The following is a 6,106-nucleotide window of genomic DNA, read 5'->3' on the forward strand; positions in this document are numbered from 1 at the left end:
TTGAGGTCGAATTTATCCAAGATACCTTATAGGGATTGTGATGGGATATGGTAGGCAACCCTAAACTCTTGACGGTGTTGGTTGATATGGCGTTGACACAGCTTCCACTATCTAAGATGATTTTGCAGGCTTTTTCTTCTATTTTGATAAAGGTTTGTAGGATGTTGGTCCTATGCCAATCTTCTTGTTCTTTAGCCTGGATCAATATACATCTCACAACTCCTAAAAATTCAGACGTTGATAAGTGCTTAATAATTCATAATTTAGTTATCTTTCCATAGCACTTATCAATGTTCTTGAACTAATAAATACATATTTTACCATGAAATTGAATAATTATTGAAATAAATTTAAAATATGGTAAGAAGTAAATAATTTTTTTCTTAAACTAGGCTCTGAACTTGTCTCTCTCTTGGTTGCGATCTTTCATGAAAACTACAGGAAAACATATAAGGAGGGGATTGGGTTGACCCGGTTTAGTAACCTGATGGAGTTGTAATCAAGCTAAGGCTATAATTAAATAGGTTTTGGTCCTGATTAGATAATTATTTTTGTATGGAAAAAGGTTTGATTAACCCTTTTTATTAAGTTCCAGTCTTGTTTTTAGTCTTGTCGAGTCCGGTCTGAAGTAGTTTAGCAAGAATTAAATTTAAATGACATTAGGCTTGAGAACAAGTTCAAGCAAATCAACGATCATGACCCACCTCAAATCTAAAGCCAATTCCCAACTAATTCCTTACCTGCCTTCTTATAAAATTTATAATTTTTAAAACTAAAAAAAAATAATTAAATATCCACAGTAATTTCGGAAAAGAAATTATTGGAATCACTGTTCATATGAACAGTGTTCCGTGAAAACACTGTTCATATGAACAGTGTTACAAAAAAAATAATAAAAATAAAAACTATTTCACTATTTATCTTCTTCCTCTCGCAGTGCATCACGACCGTCCATCTTCCACGGCGTCTCCCCGTCGATCCTGCGGCCAGCCTATCTTCCCAGCAGCCGAGAATCACGTCTTCCCGTCGATCCCGCGGCCAACCCTCTTTCCAGCAGCCAAGATCCAGCTCTTCCGCATCGGCCCGTTCCAGCCGCATCCAACGAGCACACCAGCGAGCAGCTCCTCTGTCTTCATCCGAATTCACCTCCCAGCAGCCAATGGTCCAAAGAAGGAAAGCAATGAAGTATGATTCCTTCCACGGATCCACACCAGCGACCAGCATCCTGTTTTTCGCCGTCACCGTCCGCGTCTCCTCCGGATTCAAAATCCCCAAATTTCGGATCCCGTCCGCACTCACCAGCATCTGGAAATCAAGCCCGTAATCCAGCCCTTCATCCTTTTCGTCCGCAATCTACCCTCCAGCATCATGCCCCGGAATCACAGCAGCCTAGCATTCAGCCCCTTCTCCCGTCCATATTCATCTTCCACGGATCACTCCTCTGCGACTAGCTCCCGTGATCCAGCAGATGATGTGCATTCCGCCCAAGAATCATGCGTCCGCTCCCTTTGGATTCATGGCTGGCTTCACCAAGAGAGGAGAGACCTATATAAGAGAGGGGAGAGCTTGGTTTAGGGGGAGCGGGGCGGGGAAGGTGAGGAGCACGGTTCAAATAAGAATAGAGCATGCTCTGTTTTGTAGAGAAGGGAGAATAAAAAAAAAAGAAAAAATAGAGGGAGGTCGTGAGCGGATGAATTAGTGAAAGAAAAAGAAGGAAAGACTTGAGGCGGATGGCGTGGAGCATCTCAGCAAGCCGATCAAAGTCGCCGAGCATCATGAGCAGCTAAACCTCGGTTTAGGGGTTTGATGAAGCCATAGAGGAGTATCCGTTTCGTTTTTATTAACTTGAGTTTGTATTGTAAGATTGTTGCATGATGAAGAATTTATCAATTGATCTTGCGATTTATTCAATTTATATAAATCGTTTATCTTGCAGAAAATATTTTACATAGATTGATCTATTTCATCGAATCCAACACCTGTGGTTTGGGGAGATATTCATGTGACATCACTTTCATATTTAATGATTTAATGATCAGATGTATCATGCTAGGTTAGACAGACCATGCTTATCGTTAAAGTAGATGGTTTGTGCTAGACTTAGATGATTCATGCTGAAAATTAATCATAATTTTTAGTGATTGCTTTGGCTTGTAGTCGAAAGCAATCAAGTCTTAAATACAACTCAATCATTGAAAGCGTCATGGATATAAATCTATCGGTGCAATCTAGCCCTAAACACCTCTCTCCATTGATAATTCATACTACTGCATCCATATTAATTCTTAGTTTTTATCATTTACTCTAGCTTATGCCCTTTGAAGTAATTATTTAATTAGAAAAAATAACTTATTCTCCAATCCCTGTAGACCGACACCCGTAATCACTATCCTACAGGATACGTGCTATTGCGTGGTTTATTTTTGAAATTGAAAGAACCGATCAATTTTTGGCGCCGTTGCTGGGAATTGCTAGCATAGTTGTTTTTCTTTTCATTTTAAAAAAAATTCAAATATATATATATATCTAAAAAAAATATTTTTTATTTTTGTTACTTTTCTTATCTTCTTTTTCTCTCTTACTAATTTTTAATTTTTTTTTGATATTATTTGATCAGGAATCGAGGAAAAAAAAATCTGGAATGATCAAAAAGAGAATTGCTGGAAAAGAAATGCTGTAGAGGTTTGCCTAAAAAAATTTTAAATTACTGGAGAAATTTTCTTTGGTAACCTCTAAACCTTTCTTGTTTAAATTGATTATTAGCTTGAAATTTTGTGGTGATTGTTTGATTTTAATTTCAGCAAAATTGTGATTGCATGCCTAATACACATACACAAATTAATCTGCACATAGTAAGGGCAATCACCCTAACAAGATAAGAGCCGAATTTCATCACCGGACTCTTGCCCAACTTAGGTGAACTCAATCTCACATAGTGTCAGCTTAATTAAAATCAATTAGATGTTGGTTCCTAGGGACATTCGAGCTCAATAGGACGAAGATCACCGAAAGTTGCACCAATTTCGCTCTGTGGCTTAGTTGATGTCTAGGCAAGCTTTGTCCCTATAAGGGAGACAGTTCATCTGTTCGAGGCAAGTGGTTTTTAAGTGGGACCTTTGCAAACGCATCGTGACCCCTCCACTTACCTGGGAGCTTACTTGGTCAACTCGGTTCATTAGACCGGATTGGAGGCTTAGGTGCCCTCTTCAAACCAGTTAGGAGCTGTCTAGTGATTTTAGGGCAAATACAAGGATTGATGTATTTGCATGCTTGACTGATCAAGTACTAGTGTATGCAAGGGAGTTGTTCTAGAGTACGTGACCTATTACCTTTTGACTCTGAGATAGAACGGACCCTTAGGAATATTCGAGCTGAGATCAGAACATTACAATCATCCCCACCTCCTGAGATGGCTGAAGAACAACCCAAACTCCTAAGGGGGTACTTTACTCCCACCATTTACACTTCCCCATCTTGCATTCGATTACCTGAAGTAGCAGCGGTACAATATGAAATAAAGTCTAGTGTGATCCAAATGCTCCCATCTTTTTATGGGCTCACCAACGAAGACCCATATAAACACATAGATGAATTTTTTGAGATTTGCACCACTGTCAAGATTCAGAACTTCACTGATGATGCTCTAAAACTTAGATTATTCCTCTTCTCTCTTAAAAATAGAGCCAAGCAATGGCTGAATTCTTTAGAAGCCAACTCGATTTATTCTTGAAATCAAATGCAACAAGAATTTCTTAAAAAATACTTTTCCATAGAAAGAACGAACCAGTTTAGACGTGCCATCACAAGCTTCTCCCAAACTGAGGGAGAAGAATTTAATGAAACTTGGGAGAGATTTCGGGACCTAATCCGTAAATGCCCACATCATCAAATACCTAAATGACAGCTAGTGCAATGTTTCTATGACGGATTGACTGAACGAAACCGTCAGATGATTGATGCCGCATGCGGGGGGACATTCATGCTTCAAAATGAGCATGAAGCATGGCAATTATTTGAAAATCTAAATGAAAACTCCCTCCACCATGCTTTCTGTTCTCGTCAAGCATCCCCGAGTTCTCAAAGAAAAGGGACCATCTATGAAATAAGTCATTCTATGGACCTGTCTAGCAAGGTAGATGCATTGTCCCATAAGATTGACCAACTGATGATAGGTAGGCATTTCATTAACTCTTTCCAAGCACAAGTGTGTACAATCTGTTCTAGCCCAACCCACCCTATTCATTAGTGCCCCTCAGCACCTCAATTTCTCGAACTCGTGCAAGAACACATCAATGCTGCTCAAACACAGCCCAGACCGGGTAATGACCCATTTTCCAATATATATAATCCGGGATGGCGAAATCATCCAAACATTTCTTGGAAGCAGCAAGCTTCGAATACTGCCCAACCCTACTCCCAAAATTTTCAAACCCCACAAAATATTCATCCTTACCATCCCATGACTCAATTTCAACATACTCCTCCTCCACCCCAAAGAAACACAGCCTTTGAGGAGAAAGTGTTGAACACCCTTCATGGTTTGGAAACCATTACACAATTGGTGCACTCTCACACGCAATCCATCGCCAAGCTAGAATCCCAAATGGGACAACTAGCTAATGCACTGAACAAGCGAGAGGAAGAAAAGCTTCCAAGCCAACCACTAAGTAATTTTAGGAGACAATACATGGCTCAAGAAAATCAACTAAATGCAATTCATTATGAACAAGCCAATGCTTTGACTACCCTAAGGAGTGGACGTGTAGTAAACAATAAGATTGGGGAGAATAACAAACAATAAGGAAGGTGAAGAAGAGGATAGACATGTGTCAAATGAAAATCTAAAACCTTCTTCTTCTTCAGCTAGTCCACCTTCTGCGAAAACTCACATCCCAAAGGCCCCATTTCCTGAAGCTCTTAATTCACCCTCTCCTTTTGACAAAAAGGAAACTTCACTAGAGGAGATGATAGAGATTTTCAAACAAGTGAAAATCAACATTCCACTTCTTGATGCTATTAGACAAGTTCCCTCCTCTGCCAAATTTCTCAAAGACCTTTGTACCCAAAAGCAAAAATCTAGGACACATGTGCCTAGAAAAGTCTTCCTAACTGAGCAAGTGAGTTCTATTCTCCAACACTATTAGATGTGTAACCTAAAAGCCAATCTGGCGGACACATTATTAATTCTGGGACATAAATTTGTACTTGACTTTATTATTATTGAATAATAAATGGACATCTTTTCATTCATATTGTTTATGTGTCTATAAATCATCCAAGGAATTAATAAGATGATGATACATATTCTCAAGAGTTGAGAATTTGAGCCATGTATCATTAGGTGATTAATTTCTAAATGCTCCTGGTCAATGGATCATCACGAGGACGGTGATCAATCCGATCAGTAAATAAATCGCTTTCCTTATGGATGGACGAGACTCGAGTCCACAGTGTAGAGACACTGAAGTGATAGTGCAGGTGCTTGTTAGAGAACAAGGGTACTGAGCGTGACCAAGACAAGAAGTTACTTAGATGTCTATCCACTCGTCAGTGACTTGCTTGATGTTGCAGTAGTGTGACTGGTCCTTTGACATGCGGTGCTTCGGCTATTCACAGTGAGGTTATTGTAGTTTGACTGCACATATACATGGTCTCTAGTCATATGGATCTTTGTTGTGTAGATTGGCTGTAGCAGGTTCACTGTAGGAGTAGGGTATGCACTTTCATGGAATCTATCGACCTTGATAGAAGAGGAATGATCTTATGTGATTTATTAGACTGAGTTCTAAGACCTTGGCCAGGGCAGTAATATAAAATGGAGAAAGACTTTTCCACTATCGAACTCAAGTCGAATAAATCTAGACATATGACAGACAATGGGGTTTGACGAGTTATCCATGACCTCCAGTCTGTAGGGATCCACGATAGAAGAACTCTATCATACGATAACTGCACTTTGAGATTCATCATTCTATTCTGCTGGGTAGTCACTACATACTGTTAGGTGTCACTGGTGGATGGTGAGACTCACAGGGATCATCTCGATGGTCGATAATTTCTGGTGAGTTGAGTTGGAATTGTTTTAACCCATTGAAAGAAGTTTTCA

The 6,106-nt window shown here is 39.5% G+C and overlaps 1 non-coding gene across 1 annotated transcript; it reads right to left on the reverse strand.

Moving 5' to 3' along the window:
• Positions 1 to 3,785: 3,785 nt before the first annotated feature.
• On the reverse strand, positions 3,786 to 3,891 carry LOC120106697. Its single transcript, XR_005508770.1, has one exon. It is a non-coding gene; the product is annotated as a small nucleolar RNA R71 (small nucleolar RNA).
• Between the last annotated feature and the right edge of the window lie 2,215 nt (positions 3,892 to 6,106).

The sequence above is a fragment of the Phoenix dactylifera genome, unplaced genomic scaffold (assembly GCF_009389715.1).
Source record: "Phoenix dactylifera cultivar Barhee BC4 unplaced genomic scaffold, palm_55x_up_171113_PBpolish2nd_filt_p 000607F, whole genome shotgun sequence".
Classification (NCBI taxonomy): Eukaryota; Viridiplantae; Streptophyta; class Magnoliopsida; order Arecales; family Arecaceae; genus Phoenix; species Phoenix dactylifera.